The 19,707-nt window shown below is 39.0% G+C and overlaps 1 pseudogene; it reads right to left on the bottom strand.

Annotated features, from left to right (window-relative positions):
• Nucleotides 1-1,413: 1,413 nt before the first annotated feature.
• Nucleotides 1,414-18,672, bottom strand: LOC140620042 (SRA stem-loop-interacting RNA-binding protein, mitochondrial pseudogene; annotated as a pseudogene).
• Nucleotides 18,673-19,707: the final 1,035 nt, after the last annotated feature.

The raw sequence follows: 19,707 nt of genomic DNA, 5'->3' as shown, positions 1-19,707 counted from the left end.
CCATGGCACATCTATACTGTGAAGTATTGCTTATAAGTACAAAGGGAAGAAACTTAATATAAGCCCGATATAGATGCATCTCAATAATATCATGCTGAATGGAAGAAGTTAGATGTCCCAATTCCCCAAACCTACAGGTGTGATTCTACTGATATAAAATTCTAAGTGAGGCAAACTCTGTTAGGGTGATAGAAATCAGATGAGTGGTGACTTCTGGGGAGCAGGAATCAGGTGAGGAGGAATGGAGAGACTTTTTGGGGCAATTGTAATGCTTTGTGCTTCGATGCACATTTGTTAAAACTGACTGGACAGTACACTTATGATTTGGACATTTCAAGGGTGCCTAGGTGGCTCAGTGGTTGAGCATCTGCCTTTGGCTCAGGTTGGGGTCCTGGGGTCCTGGGATCGAGTCCTGCATCAGGGTCACCACGGGGAGCCTGCTTCTCCCTCTGCCTGTGTCTCTGCCTTTCTCTCTGTGTCTCTCATGAATAAATAAATAAATAATCTTAAAAAAATCTGGACATTTCATTGTATGTAAATTAAACCCAATTAAGGAAAAGAGTGTTATTGGAGGAAGATGATCCAAAGGTACAAATTTCCAAGTATAAGATAAATGAGAACTGGGGATATAATGAATATAATGTGATGACAGTGGTTAACACTGCTGTATGCTACACAAAGGCATACCTTGGAAGTATTGAGGGTTTGTTCTAGACCATTTCAATAAAGCAAATTCATAATTAAGCAAGTGAAATGAATTTTCTGGTTTCCCAGTGCATATAAAAGTTATGTTTAAGCCCAGAATATTCAAATAAATTCCATACCATAAAAATTATGTTTATGCTTTACTATAGTCTACTATATATTGCAACTATTACATGTGCAATAGTATTGTGTCTAAAAAATGTATTAATTTAAAAATATTCCATTGCTAAAAAAGTGCTGACCAACATGTGAGTTTTCAGCCATTCAAAATTTTTTGCTGGTGGAGGGTCTTTCTTTGATGTTGATGGCCACTGATGGATCAGGGTGGTGAAGGTTGGGGTGGCTGGGGCAATTTCTTAAAATAAGACAACAGTGAAATTGGCTGCACAAATTGACTCTTCATAAAAGAACAATTTCTCCATAATATGTTGATGTTGTTTGATAGCATTTTAACTGAGGGTAGAACTTCTTTCAAAATTGGAGTTGATCCTCTCAAACCCGTTACTACTTTATTGGCTAATTTCATGTAGTATTTTAAGTCTTTTGTTCTCATTTCAATTGTCTTTACAGCATCTTCACCAGGCATAGATTCCATCCTAGCATGTCATTTTCTTTGCTTAACTATAAGAAGCAACTCATCTGTTAGATTTGATCACGAGATTATAGCAATTCAGTCACATCTTCAGACTGCATTTTTTTAAAAAAAAATTTTACTTTATTTAATAGGTAGGGATAGTCTCAAAAATCTTTCTCTTCATCAGATGTTTGACCCCCTTGCAAAACTTTTGGTCGCCCAGCTTGAATGTGGAGCTTTACTCCATCAATAATATGCTTTTCTTGTTGTAGTGCATTCTGAAGGTCTTCTTCTGAAGAAAAATGAACCCAACCCATACCTCTATGAAATCCTGTCTCTTTGTCAAAAGGTACAGTGCACTTTCATACATTGCCAAACTGTGCAAAGTGTTCTCTCAGCTCACTGGAGGCCGCAGTCCAGGGAATTTTTCTGACAAAAGCCACCAGCTGGCCAATCCTCACACGCAGCGCCACAGTGCCCCTTGCTGCTGAAGCCGCTATCTTTAGATTTCAGACTGCATTTCTAATTCTCGTTGTCTTACTATTTCTGCTATATCTGTAGTTACTTCCTCCACTCAAGTCTTGAACCCCCCAACGTCATACGTGAGAGTTGGAATCCACGTCTTCCAAACTCCTTTTGATGTTGATGTTATGACCTCTTCCCATGAATTACAGATATCCTTAATGGCATCTAGAAAAAGCCTGAAATATCAGGAGAACTGCTAAAATGCACACAGAGACACAGAGTGAGCAAATGCTGTCAGGAAAATGATACCAACAGACCCCCTCAATGCGGGGCTGCTGCAAACCTTCAATTTGTAAAGTGCAGTAAAGTGAAGTACCATCAAATGAGGTATACCTGTATGAAAGCTGTTGAAGGGTTCATCCTAAGAATTCACACCACAAGGAAAAAAAGCATTTTCTTTTTTTTGTTTTTTTAGATTGTATGTATATGAGATGATGAATGCCAACTAAATATTGTGATGATCATTTCACAACATAGGTAATGCAAACCATTATCCTGTATACCTTAAACTTACACAGTGTTGTATGCCAATTATATTTCAATGAAACTGGATGGAGGAGAAGGGAAGGAAGTAAAAATAAAAAGCAAAGCCAAAATAATGCCATGCTGATCATTGGTAGCAATTTTATTTGCCTTGCAAGCGCTCCCTACAGGAGATGGAGCACAGTGAGCCTACAATAGTAGAGCTAGATGGCCTAGGTACTAGGACAGGGCACTTCCTATAGGTCTAACCTAAAGGAACAACAGAAAAATCAGTCAGCGACAGGGGGTGGGTAAGGGTAGGAAAGAAAGAGGATCAGGATTAAGATCTTATTTGCCTAGCTGAGATGGATTCTGAAAAACTGAAGGATGATGGTGGGAATCATAAAGAAATCTGTTGCAGAGGTATCTGAATATGATTGGCTACTAGCAAAATGGCTTTCTTTGTGCTCTCAGGCTATGCTTACAAGTGATATTGCTGGGCAGAGCCACTGGCCTAGGAGATGGTCAGTAAATACTTGCTGAAAGCATGTTCCTCTGGAGGTGGCTTCTTCCCTACCTTAATCTACCTTACCTGTTTGATTGATTGATTGATTTAAAGTATTTTATTTATTATTCATGCAAGACACACAAAGAAAGGCAGAGACATAGGCAGAGAGGCTCCTTCCAGGGAGCCTGATGCAGGACTCTATCCCTGGACCCTGGTATTAAGACCTGAGCCAAAGGCAGATGCTCAACCACTGAGCCACCCAAGCCATCCTACCTTTCCTGTTTTAAACTCTTCTTCCTGCCTCAACAGCTACTCCTGGAACAGGCATGGTAAAGGCCAAGTTGCAAGGACATGCCTAAGGAGACAATGTTGGAAAAGGATGCTGATGTAGGTTATGCCAGTCATAATCAGCCCAGGCTGCTATAACAGAATACCATAGACTGGGTGGCTTAAACAACAGATAGTTATTTCTCACAGTTCTAGAAACTAGAAGACCAAGATCAAGGTACAGGCTAATTTGGTTTTGGTAGGGATTCTGTTCCTGGCTTGTATACAGCCACCTTCTTGCTGTATCTTCACACAGCCTTTTTTCTTGTGCCTTCAGAGCAAGAGCAAGAGCGAGAGCGAGGGCGAGAGAGATCCAGTGTCTCTTCCTCTTTTTATTAGAACACTAATCCTATCAGAGTCAAGCCCTACCTTTATGCCCTCATTTAAACTTAATTATTTCCAAAGGCTCTACTTCTGAATATAGTCATAGTGGGGCATAGAGCTTCAACATAGGGATCTTGGCAGGACACAAATATTAAGTCTATACCACGCATAAAGGAATGACCTTTGTAAAGACTACTGGGTATAGGGGAGATTCTCTTTTTCCCACTGGTGAATGGCTTTTGGACAATGGCCTCTTTTCTCCATTACCCAAACTGGACTTGAATCAGAGAAAAACACTTTTAGTTCCTTACCCTCCTGAACTCTCTAGTCCCTACTGGGGTGGCTCCTTTCCAGGTACCCAAATCATTTATCGTGAATTAAATAGCTTGCCGAGAATGCAAAATGTTCTAAGTCAAGGCATGGATCAAAATCACTTAGAGAAAGTTAAGGCTTCATGCTTTTAATTTACTTTCATTCATTCAAGAGAATGGTTGGTGTGACACCCCTCTAGGGATTTGTCACATGTGCAACAGAAGAAAAAGTGAGCTGTATCCTGAATAAAGGCCAGAGGATCAGAAGTGAGGAGTCATCGAATCATTGTCTACACCTGGGAAAGGAATTCTGAGTGTTAAGATCAGCTTGGTCTTTATGAACACTCTTTTTTTTAAAAAAATATTTTACTTATTTATTCATGAGAAAGAGAGAGAGAGAGAGAGATCGAGGCAGAGACATAGGCAGAGGGAGAAGCAGGCTCCATGCAGGGAGCCCGACATGGGACTCGATCCCGGATCTCCAGGATCAGGTCCTAGGCCTAAGGCGGTGCTAAACCGCTGAGCCACCCGGGGCTGCCCCTTTCTGAACATTCTTGAACAATTGGTAGTGAGGCTTCAGAATTATTTATGGTCCCTTCCACCTAGACTTCGGTTTCTTGCTGACACCATAAGCGACTGACATTTCCTGAGCTGGACTTTTTTTCTCACTGCTCACTGGAAGTGGCGTGGAGGCCAGCTTGTTTTCCTTTCTTCCCTGGCCTGATCTGCTCTGTGGAAGCAGCTGAAGGAGCTTCTTGTGCAGAAGCAGAGCTCAGATGGGGCCTTCATGTGAGGCTGGGAGGGCCTTGTTTGAATTTTTTGGATTCAGCTGGATTTTAGCTTTGAATTATTAAAAATGAGTATTGATTGCAGGAATTAATTGTAGTGTTTCTAAAATCAGTAGCAATATTAAGTCGATAAGCCATTAAAAAAATTACTCAAGCACTATCTACTGACCTTGTGAGGAATGTTTACCTTTTTAGCCACTGTTTTGACCTTTATGATTTCATACTATGGAAAGGAATCTGTATTTAGTAAATAAAGCCAACAATCCCCCTACACAAATAAAAGTCATTGTACCAAACCCTTCCTAGGGCAAGAGAGCAACTGAGGCAGCCCAGGAGAGCCTGCCATCATGATTCTAGTAGCAGAAGCAAAATGGAAAAGAGGAGAAAGATTACTTACATCTTTGCCCCGATGATTTCTGACTGTCCCACCCACCCTTTCCCCAACACTGAGTTTTTAAGTTATCTCCTAAACTTTTTTTTTTCTTTCAGATAAATTAACAAGCAGGTCTAAAAGACAAAAATAAATAGCGCTTTTAGTAAGCATTTGCTTTTCTAAAGGGTTTGTTGAGTCCAGGGGAATATTCAAAGGATGAAATTGACTTGATGCTGTCCTTTCTGACCAAACTTGAGTCAAATTCCTCTGAGCCCCTGGCACAGTTCTTGTGGGCTGGTAAGTGTAGTCTTGGCAAGAGTCCTACTAAGTCATTGTAGAGAGAATCCCTCATTTTTGATAGCTGATATAGCTGATATCTGATCAAGTTTCTCATCCAGCACTCATATCTGATCTTGTCTCGCCCTCAGCAAGAATCCTGTTAAATTGGTTTAACAAGAAAACTCCTCTCCTGATGTTTCCTCATTTCCTTTTTTTATCCATCCCCCCCACCTTAGCTATAAATCCCTACTTGATCTTGTATCAAAATTGAGTGAGCTCTCTTTCCCCATTGCACTCATCTTGTCATCTGTTGCAATAGTCTTGAATAAAGCCTTCCTTACTGTTCTAACAAGCATCAGAATAACTTTTTCTGAGAGCTCCAGGAGGGTAAGAACTTCTTTGCTTTTTTCCAGTAATGCAACCCTAGTATTTTTTTTTTTAAGATTTTATTTATTTATTCATGAGAGACACAGAGAAAGAGAGAGGCAGAGACACAGGCAGGGAGGGAAAAGCAGGCTCCATGCAGGGAGCCTGATGTGGGACTCGATCCCAGGTCTCCAGGCTCACACGCCGGGCGGAAGGCCGCGCTAAACTGCTGGGCCACTGGGGCTGCCCACATTCCTAGTATTGGGGGTGTCAGGAACCTGGACTTCTTTCAGTGAAGATTTGTTGATAAACAGATACTGACACAAATAATCTTATTCGCTCATCTGGTCCCCCTTTTATAGAAGAAGAAAAGGAGGCTTAACTTGTTTAAGAGATTTATTTCTTATCTACCAGCTAGTAAGAAACATTCCAGGGAGGGACTGTTTGTTGCTCTGTCCTATGTTATAAATATCTTCTAATATAAGCATAGATTAAAAAATAGCTTCGGTGGGGGTGTCTGGGTGGCTCAGTCGGTTAAGCATTTGCCCTCAGCTCAGGTCATGATCTCGAGATCCTGGGATCAAGCCCCATGTTGGACTCCCTACTTAGCAGGGTCAGCAGGGAGTCTGCTTTTCCCTCTCCCTTTATTAGTCCCTGCCCCCCCCCCATGCTCTCTCTCCCTCTCAAATAAATAAATAAAATCCTTTTTCGAAAAAAAGATGTAGCTTCAATGGAGACAAATAGACAAAAGCAGACAATAGCCAAGAGCTACGTTTATTGAAAATTTGCTACATGTAGGCCTCTAATTAACTAATTCTCACAGCAACCTAGTGATATAGGAGCTATGATTATTATTATTTTACTAGCTTTATTTTTTAAAAGAAGACATTGCTAAATTTCTCTCTTTGCAAGTTTGCTTTTAGTAAAAGCCCTTTGAGCAAAAGATACGACTCTTAGAGATGTTAGTAGTTTAAAAAAGAAAAAAGAAAAAGAGGTCCCCATCTAACCAACCGCCCAGGTGTCAGACGGGTCTCAGAGCCTCCCATTGGCCTCCCTTTCATTGGTTTCAAATGCCATGACTCTATTTCAACACAATCATCATTGAGCAGATTAGCAAGAAATTTGAAAAACATTTTCCAGGTCTTGTGGTCAATACAAAAATAAAGTTAATGAATTATTATTGAAATAAATAGTGAATGTGAATGTTGAAGAGAGCTGCAGGTCAAGACTGGAGAGAAATTAATCAGTATAAAAAGTGTGGTGGAGAAGAGCCAATTTAAATGGATTTTTTTTTTTTATTGACAAATGGGAAATAATCACAACTAAGGTTATTCATCTCTTTTTTGATATAACTAAAATCTCATCTAGGAAATCTTGGTCTTCTAGACATGCTCCAGGCAGTGGTCAGAATGTAAAGAGCCTACTTTGGAAATCTGGTCATTTGTCTTCTCTTCAAAAAAGAGGCAGGATGGCTCACATGGCTGCTCTTTGTTCACCCCAGCTCCTCAAGTAGCTTTGCTGACACTAGCACAGGGCAACATACGACTTGAGGTGAGTCAGCAGGCATTTGTTATTTCCACCCTTCTCTTCCTCCTCCTTCTTTTCACTGAAGTGTAATTGACATAGAAAATCATACAAATCCTATTAGTTTCAGGTGTACGTAATAATTCAATATGTTTATGCATTATAAAAGGATCTCTACAATAGGTCTAGTTACTGTCTATCACCATACAAAGTTATTATAATATTATTGACTATATTCCCTGGGATCTATGTTATATACCCATGATCTATTTATTTTATAACTAGAAATTTGTACCTCTTAATCTCCTTTACTTATTTTGCTCTCCCACTCAATCTCTCCCCACCCTGGTAATCGACAGTTGTTTCCTGTATCTAAGAGTCTATTTCTGTTTTTTTTTTTTTTAAGATTTTATTTATTTATTCATGAGGGACACACAGAGAGAGGCCAACACATAAGCAGAGGGAGAGGCAGGTTTCCTGTGGGGAGCCCAATGTGGGACTCCATCCCAAGACCCTGAGATCATGACCTAAACCAAAGGCAGACACTCAACCAGGTGTCCCGAGTCTGTTTCTATTTCTATTTTATTTTATTTGCTTATTTGTTTTGTTTTTTAGGTTCCACATATAAGTGAAATTGTACAATATTTATCTTTCTCTGTGTGACCTGTTTCACTTAGCATAATACCTTCTAAGTCCATCCATGTTGTCATGAATGCCAATATTTCATTATTTTTTGTGGCTCAGGAATATTCTATTATATATATATAATATACATATATATAACATCTTTTTTATCTGTTCATCTATTGTTGTACACTTAGCTTGCTTCCAAATCTTGGTGATTATAAATAATGCTGCAATAATCATAGGGATGCATGTATCTCTTTGAATTGTTTTTGCTTTCTTGGGATAAACACCCAGGAGAGGAATTACTGGATCGTATAGTAATTCCATTTTTAACTTTTTGAGGAAACTCCATACTGTTTTTCATAGTGCCTGCACCAATTGCTACATTCCCAACAACAGTGCATGGGGATTCCCTTTTCTCCACATCCTGTCCAACACTTGTTATTTCTTGTCTTTTAGTAATAAACAAACTGATAGGTGTGAGATATTATCTCACTGTGATTTTCATTTGCATTTCCCTAATGATTAGTGGTTTTGGGCATCTTTTCATGTGCCTGTTGGACATCTGGATGTTTGCTTTGGAAGAATGTCTGTTCAAAACTTTTGCCCACTTTTTAGTTGTTGTTTTTTTTTTTTAATTTTTAGTTTTTAATTTTTTTTTTTTTTTGAGAGAGAGAAAGAGAGTGAATGAGCATGAGGATGGGAGGAGCAGGAAGGAAGGAGAGAGAATTCTAAGCAGGCTCCATGTTTACCAAGGAGCTTAAATGTGGGACTCAATCTCATGACCCTGAGATCATAACTTGAGCTGAAATCAAGAATTAGATGTTTAGTCAACTGAGCTACCAAGGTGCCCTGTTTTTTTTTCAAATATATATATATATTAAGTTTTTTCAAATATATATATATATTAAGTTATTTATGTATTTAGGATATTAACCCCTTATCAGAGGTATGATTTGCAAATATCTTCTCCTATTTAGTATGTTGCCTTTTTTGTTTTGTTGATGGTTTCCTTCACTATACAAAAGTTTTTTAGTTTGATACAATCCCATTTGTTTATTTTATCATCTCTTTACCTTGTTTGAAGAGATTGGTCCAAAAATATATTGCAAAGACTGATGTCAAAGAGTTTACTATTTATGTTTTCCTCTAGGAGTCTTATGGTTTCAGGTCTTACGTTGATGTCTTTAATCTATTTTGAATTTATTTTTGTATGTGATGTAAAAGAGTGCCCCAGTTTTATTCTTTTGCATATATCAGTTTAGGTTTTCCAACATAATTTATTAAAAAGACTGTCCTTTCCCCATTGTGTATTCTTGCCTTTTATTGTCATAGATTAACTGACCGTATAAGTGTGGGTTTATTTCTGGGCTCTCTAGTCTGTTCCATTGATCCATGTGTCTGTTTTTGTGCCAGTACCTACTGTTTTGATTACTATAGCATTGTAGTATAGTTTGAAATCAGGGAGCATGATACCTCCAGCTGTGTTCTTCTTTTTCAAGATTGTTTTGGCTACTTGGATGTTTTTGTGATTCCATACATTTTTTAAGGTTCTTTTTTTTTTTAAACATTTTATTTATTTACTCATGAGAGACAGAGAGCGAGAGAGAGAGGCAGAGACACAGGCAGAGGGAGAAGCAGGCTCCATGCAGGGAGCCCCATGTGGGACTTGATCCCAGGACTCCCGGATCTCGCCCTGGGCCAAAGGCGACACTAAGCTGCTGAGCCACCCGGGCTGCCCTATTTTAAGGTTCTTAATTTTAATTCTGTGAAAAATGCCATTGGTACTTTGATGGGGATTGCATTTAATCTGTAGATTGCTTTGGGTAATATGGACATTTTAATAATATTGATTCTTCTAATCTATGAGCATGGTTTGTTTTCCTATTCATTTGTGTCATCTTTAATTTCTTTCAGCAATGTCTTATAGTTTACAGAGTATAGGTCTTTCACCTCCTTGGTTAAATTTACTCCTAGGTATTTATTATTTTTGATATAACTGTAAATTAGATTATTTTCTTAATTTCTATTTTGATAGCTCATTATTAATGTATAGAAAAGCAACTAATTTCTATGTGTTAATTTTGTATCCTTGGCTTTACTGAATTCGTTGATTAGTTCTAATAGTTTTTTGGTTGAGTCTTTAGGGTTTCCCATATTTAGTATCATGTCAACTGAAAATAGTGATAGTTTTACTTCTTCCTTTTCAATTTTAATGACTTTTATTTCTTTTTCTTGCCTAATTGCTTTAGCTAGAGCTTCCAATCCTGTGCTGAATAAAAGTGGCAAGCGTGAGGATTATTGTCTTGTTCCTGATCTCAGAGGAAAAGTTTTCAGCTTTCACCATTGAATACGACGTTAGCTGTGAATATGACGTTTTTGTATATATGGAGATTTTACTATGTTGAGTTATATCCTTTTATACCCACTTTGTTGAGAGGCTTTTTTTTTTTTTAAATCATAAATGGATGTTGTCTGTTTTAAAAAAGTAAACATGCTAGGGGAACAGGAACTATACTAGACTCTGAATTCACAGAGGAATAAAACCATGAGAACTGTAACTCTTATCCCTCAAGACCTATAACTTTAATTCCAGCTAGAATAGTGAGTATATCTACCTTAAAGAAATAAGTAACTGTGTATGGCTAAAAAATAAGCACCAAACAAATGATACGAATACAAAATACTTTTGTAAGGGAGAAATTACTTTGAGGTAGAGCCAGGTTGCTGTAGGGTAGAAGTCAAGCAAAGCTTTTTGTAAGAGGTAGATTTTGAGCTGGACCTAGGGTTGGATTTTATTAGGAAGGATGTGGAGAATGGAACAAACAATACTCAGAGAATAATGTCTGCTTCACATTCAAAGTCTTGCTGACCATGTTTCCTCTGCCCAGCCCACCTGCACCAAAACTCCTTCCAATCCACAGCTGTCTTGGAATAAAACTATTAGATTTCCTCCATCATTCTAACATATCACTCTATTGTAAGATTTCATCAATCATTTTATCTTTTGTCTATTTTAGCTCTATCTTGCAGGTTACAGAAAGGGCATATAAAGAGGCGAGTGCCAAGAATGACTGTGATTTTTGGCTCCTGCAGGTGAAAGAATGGTATTATTATTCAGTGAAGTAGGAAATGTTGGAAAAAGACTTTATTTTTGGGAAAAATCCTATGTTCAGTGTTGAATAAATTGAGTTTAAAGTGATTTTGAGACAATTGGTGAAATTAACTGCAGTTATATTTGAGTGTTTTATTGTAGAAGACTGCTATTATCTCTTTTTTACTTTTCTCTCTATTTGCAAAGAGCAGCAAATTTTACATAATACATAATGAGTGTGTATTACTTTAGAAAGAGAAAAAGTTATAAAATAATAAAATGTGAAAAATTAATCTTAAAAATTAATACTACTCATTGTGAGATTTTAATTTATTTTGACCCAATTAGTTTATAAAAATGTAAACAGCAAAGCACATATTTTGAGACTTCATTCCACAGGGTAACTCCAACTCCTGGGAGAGTTGGATCATAAACATCCATTTATGATCAACTTTTTAATTTTTAAGTGAATATTAATAATTACATTAAATATTTATTTTAGGAATGACTCAACACAATAAAGATCTACTCCTTGCTCATATAAAGGACAACATAGTCATAGTACTCCTAATTAGTGAGCAGTGTCCTCCCAGGGAGATTCATCCTATCCCTAAGGAACCGATGATACCTTTCATCCTATGACTCTACCATCTTTAGTGTATGTCTTCTAGTGTGTCTTCTATGGTGGCAACACTTGTCTGCATTAGCTGACAGAAGAATGAAGAACATGGAGGCTATTCCATGGGATGTCTGCTGGCACAAGACCTGAAAGGAGCATGAAGCACTTCTGTTCATATTCTACTGAATACATGGGAGCTGGGAAATATATTCTAGTTGTGTGCCTGGTAAGGGGAAAAGGAGGCATTTTGTGACAAGCTGAGAAAATTCTGTCTCAAATGCCAAGTGTGTGCATTTTAGAAAGACATCTGATTAGCATCTTTTCAGTTTGTTCTTTAGTTATTATCTGGCTAACATTTCTCTATCTATCTATCTATCTATCTATCTATCTATCTATCTATCATCTATCATCATCTATCATCTATCTATCTGTAGATAAAGAAGATGGAGTACCAGTGGCCTTGATGAATTCCAAAGGTATATCTAAACATTCCCCTGCAATATCAATCTAGTGATCCAAAACTAAAGAAAGTGAAGTTAGACTGAAATGATTTGTTCTAACTGAACCACTTTTTAATTTTTAAGTGAATATTAATAATTACATTAAACATTTATTTTAGGAATTTGTGGAGCTCAACATAAAATTCTTTTTGGTCTTGGTTCCTAGAATCTGTAATTTGAATATTAGAACCATATTTACAATAATTTTTGAAACCTTTAATGCATATTAAATTTTGTCCATACACAAAATAAATATTTGTGTATGGACACAATTTGAATATTAGAACCATATTTACAATAATTTTTGAAACCTTTAATGCATATTAAATTTTGTCCATACACAAAATAAATAATGCTACTCATACATACAGGTGCCACTGTTTTTCAAATATATATCAATGTTGCTAAGATAAATAAAATGTGTATTTATTTAAAAGAATTGCTGAGTTTACAATAGCATTTACCCCCCCGTGTATTTTTTCCCCTGTGTATTTTGTTAATAACCTGATACTAGAAGTGTAACTACAATCAAGTGAGGTTATGAAATTTCCAATTTAAAAATGTGACTTCCAATTTCCAGAAAAGATAGAGTAACAGAATCTAGATTTACACTCCTTTGAGAAACAACCAGAAACTGAACAAAATGTATGAAATAATAGTTTGCAAGACACTAGATGTTATGGCTAGTGGCATCCCCCCTAAATTTATACGTTGAAGCCCTAACTTTCAATGTGACTGTATTTGGAGGTGAGGCTTTTAGGGTGTAATCAAGATTAAATAAGGTCATGAGGGTAGAGTTCTAATCCAATAGGGTTGGTGGCCTTAGGAGAAGAGGAAGAAAAAGAGAACCTTCCCTCCACACATACATATTAAGGAAAGTCCATGTGAAAACACAGTGGGAATGTTGTTATCTGCAGGCCAGGAAGAGAGCTCTCTCTAGAATGCAACCATGTTGGCACTCTGATCTCAGACTTCTAGCCCCCAGAAATGTGAGAAAGTAAATTTCTGTTGTTTTAGCCACTCAGTCTACAGTATTTTGTGGTGGTAGCCTGAGTGGACTATGACTATGGACATCAGATAACCATTGGACAGTAATCCCTGAGACATGGGAAACAAACAGAGTGAGCTCTAAGAGCTGTCCCAGCTCCCTGCTGAGAGTTTCCAGGCAGGGTACGGAGGGGATCCCAGGCTGAGCCAAGGGTGAAGAAGGTGGTTCAAGTTTTCAGATCAGAGCATTGAAGGAGAGTTGTACAGAGAGGGAACTTTGGATATGTACAGAGGTCCCTAAAGTATTCAGCTGACTGCTGATCAGCACAGGTATGTGAGGGAACCACCTGAGTTTGGGGGAGAGAACCACCTGAAAGGATTAAAAGTGATGACATCTGACACATACAATCCAAAATGGTGCCTATTTCTGCTGGCCATACTGGAAAATCTCAGATTCATGGGCATTGAGTAGAGTACCCAGCCCCTTTAGTGAGAATAATTAGCCTGGGAATGAACACCTCTCCAGTCTTGTCTGACAAATACTAAAAATGAGATCTGAAATAATCAAATGGCTTTCAAGTAACTTAATTTTACCCCAGAACAAAACTGGGGTATTTTCCATTTGGCGGAAAACAAAAAATTTCTAGCACTCCACATGATAAAATACACAAATGTCTAGCATCCCATAAAAAATTCCCAGGCATTGACAAAAACAGGAAAATACAACCTGTGATGCAGTTAAATCAATTGAAACTGGTTCAAAGTGGCACAGATGTTAGAACTAGCATTTAAAACAGTTATAATATGTTTAAAACATTTTTATTAAATTTTTAAATTAGCATTTAAAAGTTTTAATATTAAAAACAGTTGTAAATGTATTCTAATATTTTAAAAAATTAAGTAGAGAAACTTGAAAAATGAGAAAAGACCTAAATTCAGCTGCTAAGGATAAAACTGTTATGTATAAAGTGAAAAACACATTGTGTGATCAGCTAGGAAGACTCCAGGTGAGTGATTTATTGCATAACTGGTCTTCTTGCTGGGATTCAAAATGATTTCTTGACCATTGCAAATTACCGTGTATCAGGGATTTTAGGAGTTGCTTAAGAATAGCTGAAACCATGAATGCTAATTCCCCAGTGGTTAAGTGTCCATTTATATTTACAAATGCCAAATTGTGCTGGGCCTCCAAAATTACAATGTCATTGGGAAGACTGAACACTCATAAAGGTAGGAAGAGAATAATCACATGAGAAATGTAGTGAGATGAACTCATATTTCCATTCCCCAATGCCCCATAAATTTCCACCACCATTTGCAGCCAAAAGATCTCCCCTCTTCTGTCTACAGGAGGTGTTTCTTCTTAACCCAAGGTGAGAGGAGTCAGAATCAGGACATTTAGTTTTATGATATTATTCCTGAAGGATTTTCTAAGTTACTAGTGGCTTGTATGTCCTTTTGGCTGTTGATGACCAAGGATGCTTCTGTGTAGTAAGCCATAAGTAGGTGTTGTGGGTTGAGTTATATCTCGCTAAGAAGATATGCTGGTTTTTACCTCCAATACTTGTGAATGTGACCTTATTTGGAAATAAGGCCTTTGCAGATATAATTAAGTTAAGATGAGGTTACCCTAGATTAGGATGAGCCTTAAATTTAATGTCTGGTGTCTTTATAAGGAGAAAGTTACTTGAGGACACAGAGGAGAAATGGGGAAATAAGGCCATGTGAAGATGGAGGCAGAAATTGGAATTATGTTCCAACAAGCCAAGATATGCCCTGGGTTGCTAGCATACCCCAGGAGCTAGAAGGTACAAGAAAGGAGTCTTCCTTGGAGACTTTGAAGGGAGCAAGGCCCTACTGACATCTAGATTTCAGGTTTCTTGCCTCTAGAACTGTGAGAGAATACATTGCTCTTGTTTCAGGCACATAGTTTGTGGTACGTGGTTATGGTAGCCTCAGGACATTGAGATGATAGGGAAATTTCAGCCCCATGTTTGCAGAGTCAATACCCACTCTCAAACCAGAGGAGAGCAAAAAGTGGTTACTTTCTCTTTCCAGAGTGCTTCCTGATTAGCCAACTCTCTCCAGAGCAAACACACTAGAGACAGGGTGTTCCATCAGCGAAGTTAAAGTTGACGGCGTGAATCGTGCTCATTTTTAGTTTCCTGTATCCATGCCCTTTGAAAATACCCTCTCATGCTGGGTTTGGACAGGTGATATTTTTTTCAGTGCAGAGTAGTAAATGTGACACAAGCAGAGATTTGAGAAGTGCTTGAGCATTTGAATTTGCCCTTATTGCTCTTGGACCCCAGTGCTATGCGAACATACCTGGGAGGGCTACTGGCAAATGAGGGGGCACATGGAGAGGGCTCCAGTCATCCCAGGCCCTCTAACTGAGGCTTGCACAACTTGGGCAGCTCCGGTGAGCCCACAGGCTAACCCTGGACTCAGACATGAGCCCAGCCCAAATCAGGAAGATCAGAAGACTGCCCTTCTGATCAGAAGATCAGAAGGAGGTCAGTCCAAAGGCACCATCGTGAATTTTATTAATAAATAGATGCTGAAAGTATAGCTACTATCAAGTGAGATTGTGAGCTTGTTATTTTGAAAGAGGACCCTATGGGGCTCCTGGGTGGCTCAGTTGGTTGGGCATCTGACTCTTGGTTTCAGCACGGGTCATGATCTCGGGGTCCTGGGATTGAGCCTCATATGGGGTTCTGCACTCAGTGCAGAGTCTGCTGGAGATTATCTTCCTCTCCCTCTGCTCCTCTCTCGGCTCATGCGCTCTCTCTCTCTCTCAAATAAATAAATAAAATCTTTAAAAAGATAAAACATAAAAAATTCCTTATGTTAAGAAAAGAACATCTAACTATATACCTACCCATTGAATTTTTGTCATTGGCTCTTAATAATTGTATAATATGACAAATCTGTTCTGCATTTCCTATCATATTCATTGCCACAGCCAATTTTTTGTTTGTCAGAATTATGTCCAGCATAGTTAATTTTCTCTCACTTCCTACAAGATGAGCTAAATAAATGATTGTTGTTACAAGCAGCTAAATCATGGGGTGCTGTGTTATGCAGCAAAAGCTAACTGAGATAGAAAGGTTGGCAGATCCCACAGAGAAGCTGCCATCACAGCTCGGAGTGAAGAAGCCACATGCAGAAGTAGGTCTTCAGAAGGAGGGTATGCTATGTGTTCACTTCCCTCCTCTTGGCATTTGGGTCTCCTATTCTCCCGTTCTGTTGGGGCAGAGATTTGAGTATCAGAGAGAATCTAATTGGATCTAATACTTCCTTCTACCCCTGACTACCATGGCTAAGTAGTCCTTTTCAGCTACAATGGCTGTTGTTAGGTATAAAACATACCACAAAAGTATGCGTGTGTATATGCACACGCACACAGGCAGAGAGAGGGTTTCTCCTTGTATATATCGATATCTTTATCTATATGTATCTAATCTGTATGTCTATATCTGTATCTATCAGCTGACCCTCAGCACCCAAATACCAGGTATAATAAAAAAACATGCTGGGGCACCTGGGTGGCTGAGTGGTTGAGCATCTGCCTTTGACTCAGGTTATGATCTTGGGGTCCTGGGGATCGAGTCCTGTATCAGGCTCCCCTCAGGGAGCCTGCTTCTCCCTCTGCCTATGTCTCTGACTCTCTCTCTGTGTGTCTCTCATGAATAAATAAACAAAGTCTATAAAGAAAAAGTAGTGTCTGTTTTACATAAGTTTTCTAGCTTTATATTAAACTTCTGAGGAAATCAGCCACAACTACCAGGCAGGAGGACTGGACTGGCACAAGAGCGCTAACTTCCTCTTCCCCCCACTGATACCAGAGCCCACTGCGTGCCCTCTGGATTCAGCAAAGGAAAAACTGTATTAGCGCCCAGCCTATACTTGAGGAGCTGGAGTTTGCAAGACACAAAAAGAGTCCTGCAAAGGAACGGACCTTCTTTCTCAAGAGGAGAGGGAGAGTCCTGGCACCTGACTGGTGCTGGGAGTGGGGACCAAGGGAGGAGACTGGAGGTGTCCGATGGCTTCCTTCTATGTGAGGGCTTTCTTCCTTTATCCTCGTGTGGTGAGATAAAGGCCCAGTCTCTGAGCCTCACATACAGCTTTACTCTTTGTCAGGCATCAAAGGCCCAGCAGATACTCTGAAAAAGGCACAGGAGCAACTGCCATTCAATGGTGTGGGCTGCAGTAGAGTTGAGGGAAAATTCTAGCAAGAAGCGGTCTCATAGGAGCCTCAGCAGACCCTGTGGGTTGCTGGGCAGTATCTCAGCTGGGGATCAGCTGCCAGGAGAGAAAACTGCAAGTTGCAGAGCAGAGCCCATTACATAAATTCCCTCATTGCCTTCATTTTAGGGACCTATCTGCCTGAGGGAGAGAAGGGAGTGGCTTGGCACCGCCAGGTGATACTAAGTAGCTACAAACACAAAGGATAATGGACTATTTGAATAAATAAGTCCTGAACGGAGTAAAGAAATATTCAGGAAGAATGGGGGTTATTTGACAAACTTTTGAAAAATTATTTTATTGGTATTTTCCTCTGATGACTAAAATGAATACATATTCATTTATATAATTTGAACAATTGAGAGGCTTTTTCAGGGCCTATTAAAGAGGAAAATATTATCTGTAATATTTTATCGAATATGTGTGTGTATGTATATGTTTACAGGCGTATGTGTACAGCTATGTGTGTATGTATCTATACATGTATCTTATACAATACTTTCTTTTTTTCTGGATATGTATTTTCCAAATAAAACCAGAGTTGCACTCTGTGAAGGTTTCTAACCTGCTTTAATTTTTATTCAATGTTATACAACAATTATGTTCAAATGCCATTTGAAAATACAAGTCTTTTTTTAAAAGATTTTATTTATTCATGAGAGACACACAGAGAGAGACAGAGACATAGGCAGAGGGAGAAGCAGGCTCTCTGTAGGAAGCCTGATGCGAGACTTGATTCTAGGACCCCAGGATCATGACCTGAGCCAAAGGCAGACACTCAACCACTGAGCCACCCAGGTGTCCCTGAAAAAACAAGTCTTAATGGCAAAATGGTACCACATCTTATGAGTGTTGGCTAATATTTTTACATTATCCCCTATTTTTAAACCTTCATTAGTGTTCAATTTCATAACATTTCCATATTTACTGAAATTCCTATAAATAAATTTTATGTCGATTTCTCACTATTTTCTTGTAACAAATTATGAGAAGTTCCACACATAGACTCAAGCATATACACATGTTGTAGGGCTTGCTCTGCTTACTGTTCAGTTGCTGTCCACGTAGGTTGTTTTGAAGACTATTTTAGATAAATACTAACAAGGTGGGTTCTGGAGCTAGGAGTCTTAGACTTGCCTCCCAGGCTCAGTTATTTCCTGGTGGTGTAATCTTAGATTATTTATAATATCTTTCCAGGGCTCAATGTCTTTATTTGTAAAATGGAGATAATAGCACAAACACCTAGCTTCTAGAATGACTGTCATGATTTAGTAGGCTAATATGAAGGCCCTCTGCAAGGTTTAAAGGCTATACAAATGTTAGTTGTTAGACTTACTGCCATGATTCCAAATCTTGTTTCCTCCCTGGTTGCCACTTGAAATATGGCTGCCATAACTTGGTCCTGTGAGCGGCCACCACCATAAGGGCAGTGTAAGTGAGGCTGCCCAGCGGGGCCAGCAGGAGTGGGGGAGGAGGCCTCCGTGCCTCCCACTAGGAATCTCTGGAACCAGGATTTATGTCTCTCTGACATCTTATACCAACACTGTGCAGCCTGTGGGGAAAAGGGTCACAAAAGAGTGCATGGCCAGGCTAACTCATTACCATAAATGTGCTTGGAATTGAAGAGGAGAATCAAATAAGGGCAGATGGACAAAGGCTCTGTCTTCAGCTGGCATTTACCTTCTGCAAGATTAAAACATTCAGCTGAATGAATTGATGTCACACTCTGTAGATGCGCACAAATGATGAAACGAAAACTTAATGCAAATGGAAACTTCCCTCAAGACAAGGTGCAGTTTTTGTTTCTTGTCTACATATTTGAAGACCTTGTGAACATTGAGGAGGAAAGAACAAGCAAGGACAAGCATCTGAAGATGCATTAGAGGCACAGGCAAAGTTGAAGGGTGAGGAAAGAAAGCAAATGACAGACAAATTGCCTTCTTGGAATCAGGGCCCGTGGTGCTGGCTTTCCTCATATGGACCACCCAGGGTTTTGCTGGGTGGAAAGTACACCAGAACACCGGAGATTGGGAGTTAGAGCTATTTGAGGAAAGATTGAGAGAGACAAGAGGAGGGAAGGAAGGAGGGAAGGGGGGAAGAAGAAAGGAAAGAAGGAAGGAAGGGACCTAACTGAAGAGACCCCTTAAAAGAAGCTTGAGATTCTGACAATTGGACTTTTATTTAATTTTATTTTTAAGATTTTATTTATTTATTCATGAGAGACACAGAGAGGCAGAGACATAGGTAGAAGGAGAAGCAGGCTCCCCACGGGGACTCAATCCCAGGACCCCAAGATCATACTCTGAGCCGAAGGCAGACACTTAACAACTGAGTCAGCTAGGTGTCCCACAGTTGGACTTTTAAAAGCATAGACAACATGTTTCAAGTAGCTCTGTGGTTTCAGACGGGATTTCGCTGAAGTGTGAGGAAGGATTTGGTGCAGACAGGGCAGTGGGACTGAGAAAAATTGTATTGTCTTCCCTGAGATGTTTATTTTTTTTAAAGATTTAATTTATTTACTTATTCTTGACAGACACAGAGAGAGAGAGAAAGAGAGAGAGAGAGA

The sequence above is a fragment of the Canis lupus genome, chromosome 28 (assembly GCF_048164855.1).
Source record: "Canis lupus baileyi chromosome 28, mCanLup2.hap1, whole genome shotgun sequence".
NCBI classification, from domain to species: Eukaryota; Metazoa; Chordata; class Mammalia; order Carnivora; family Canidae; genus Canis; species Canis lupus.
This window is presented reverse-complemented; position numbering and strand designations above follow the sequence as displayed.